General features: G+C 32.9%; 1 long non-coding RNA gene across 1 annotated transcript; it reads left to right on the top strand.

The window, feature by feature from the left end:
* The first annotated feature begins 1,462 nt into the window (after positions 1-1,462).
* Positions 1,463-2,579, top strand: LOC136821299 (uncharacterized). Its single transcript, XR_010848718.1, has 3 exons — positions 1,463-1,581; positions 2,249-2,326; positions 2,559-2,579. It is a non-coding gene; the product is annotated as an uncharacterized lncRNA (long non-coding RNA).
* Positions 2,580-2,985: the final 406 nt, after the last annotated feature.

Raw genomic sequence — 2,985 nt, 5'->3', positions numbered from 1 at the left:
GAGAAAAACTTGGTTTCTCTTGATTATATTTTAAATATATGAATGTTGTAAATTCATATAAATATTAAATGTCTTATTTGGTATGAAAACATAGTTATAAATATACTTAGGGAGGAAATATTTGCTAGTAAACTGGTCCTGGTTTTAAACTGAAGCGTGTCCACGCATTGAGTTTAAAGCCCGAAGGGCTAGAGTTCAATCTCTAACCTTTCTCAGGCAAGAAAAAGTGAAGCCTTAAAAAATGCGCCGCATTTTTGACGACTTTTGACGACAGATTGAATCTAGCAATTCCTTTGTTTATGATTGATATTTTTTTCGAAATTTAGAGGTAAATTTTAGTTTCAATCTGTCATTTGTGTAAAAACCAGGCGAGCCGCTCAAGGCCGCGCAACTTTGGTAGGATTTGTTGGCTTCAAATCCTACCGAAGAGGCCCGAGAATTCTCAGGCCATGTCGAGGGTCGTCTCTAACTTAGGCCGAGATGTTTTGATAACAAACATTATCTTTTGTCTTTTTTATTGTTTTCTTTTGTTTGTATCTGGTAATAAGCTAATTTTGATCAGAGCCAAAATTCAAGTACTTCAATAAACTTTATGAGTTTCGCGACTATGTTATTTAGATGACTTTAGAGGTTCGGTAAAATGATGGCCTAATTGCTGTCCCGTGTTTTATCAGACTGTCCTAAGTTAGAGCCGTTGACGGTAATTCCTCTAGTTTTTAAGATTGAATTAAACCAGACTCTCCCACTCGATACAATCGATATTTTTTCCAATCAATGATAAATCGATTGTTTCAGTTAATCAATTAGGTAATCGAGCCTTCTTTGAAATTCTGATTATAGATTGGTCACCAATCGGTAATCTAATCTATTACCTATCGATTGTTAATTGGCTATCGATTGTTAATATGTTCTACAGTAACCGATAACAAATCGATCATTTAAGAGTCACTCGATGATCAGTCGGTTATTTACAGGCCGATTGATGACCAATCAATCAATCAATCAATCAATCAATAGGTAATCAAGCCTCCCTCAAAATCCTGATTATTGATTGCCTATCGATTATCGGGACCAATCGATATTCAATCCATCGGTTGGGCATCGATTGGAAAAAAATATTGATTGTATCGAATGGGAAGGTCTGGATTAAATTAGAAATGGTTGAAGAAATGGTTGCTTTACAAAAAATTATTTCTACATTTTTTCGACTTGTCCGACTTAGGATTTATGTTTTGAAGGTGGTTTTGTCGGGGGGACGCTAATGGAACATATTATTGATTGTTGCCTAGCGAAACGTGTTTTTTTGGACTTAGCTTTCAGCTAACTCAACTTTCTTCATAGTATTATACTCTTGGGTTCCTAATAAAACCCAAATTAATTTATGTTAATGTTACTTTTAATGTTAACCGACTAACCCTACCTTTTGAGTAGTTTGGCACGCAAAACAACAAATCTTTTTTACTACTATTTTATTTTAGTCCTTTGTATAATTTTAAAGTTTGTCATCCTATAGAATGCAATAATCATCAATTTTTATTTTCAGATGTGAGACAAGGACATGATGACAATTCAAAACGCAAAGTAAGTAATAGCAATTTTATGGATTTCAAAAGTTATTACTCTACACTACTTGGGGTAAAAATTGAGAGATACCAGACACAGGAAATTTTGAATTAATCGGACATTTTTACCTGCACTTTTTAAGCTCTTCAAATATTGTTTTTTAAAGTACTTATAATATAACCACACATATCCTGAAACAACTAAAAAAAAAAAGACATAGGTTTTCTATTTTGTAGGGAGATTCACACAAAACTCCTACACAAATCAAACATTCAAGTGTTTTTCTTTTTAATCGTTTTTAACAACTTAAAAGTCATTAAATTGTTCACGACATTCACAATTGAACTATTTTATTGTCTCTCATTAATAGCAACAGAGTAAAAGTACAAAATAAAAGTGCCAAAAAATCAAATTTCTAAAAGAAAATCAAACAAAAATTCTACCATTGTATAATACCGTGGTATATCAGGAATTGTTCAATGGCTGTTTTGCCTACTGGTATATAATAATCAAAATTATATCCACATGGGGGAACTCCTAAAAGAAAGTAGACAGGTAGAGAAGACTAAATGGGGCTTTTAAAATCAGCTTGGAGCACGAAAACCTGCAGGACACCATCTTTTTACAGAAATATTTTTATCCATGATAATTTTGTCTTACTTTAAAGCATTACATTTTGTTTTAGCATGATGTTATGGCTCCAGAAGAAAATTTTAATGATAATGGAAATGATGACCCAATGAGTGAAGAATCATCAGATACGGTATGTATTTTTGAATTGTTCGAAAGTTTATCAATTGCTTTGAAAAATTTACTCTGTTATGAGATAATAAGGTCGGTCAAAGAGTTCAATACCTGCTTCTTTTACAGAGGGCTGAGAATGAGAAATGTCACAAAAAAAGATATTGCAAAAATAACTTAACTTATATGCAATAAGTAAAGGCAAAAATAGAGCAAATGATCTTGTAATATCAATGATTTCTTCTTATTTACAGGACGATACTCCAGATCACAGAAGTTTTGGATGATACTGATTCGTGTGACGAATTTGAAGATACCCCTCAAAACGAATCAATTATTTTTGATGATGGAAACGAAAAAATCATTATTATGCTTATGTACCAACTTTTTGCCCTTCTAACAACATACTCAATTTTAGACAATGTTATGGGGATCTTGTTGAATTGTTCCACTCTTTTTGACACAATTGAAGTCGCATGACGGTGTTGTGATAAATTGGAAAGGACAATTGAGTTGTTTCCTTCAAGCCTCTTCCTGCTAAAAAGAAGATTAACTTAGAAAATAATTCTTTCGTTAAGTATGTTAGCTGTGGAAAATGCCACTCTATATACAAGTCAGAAGACTGCTATTACGAAAAAGATGGTAAAGAGAAAGTCACGGCTGTACCCACGTTCCATATCC

This window comes from Clytia hemisphaerica, unplaced genomic scaffold, assembly GCF_902728285.1.
Source record: "Clytia hemisphaerica strain Z4C2 unplaced genomic scaffold, Clytia hemisphaerica genome assembly, whole genome shotgun sequence".
NCBI lineage: Eukaryota > Metazoa > Cnidaria > Hydrozoa > Leptothecata > Clytiidae > Clytia > Clytia hemisphaerica.
Note: the sequence above shows the minus strand (reverse complement) of the source record. Positions and strands in the feature narration are given on the sequence as shown.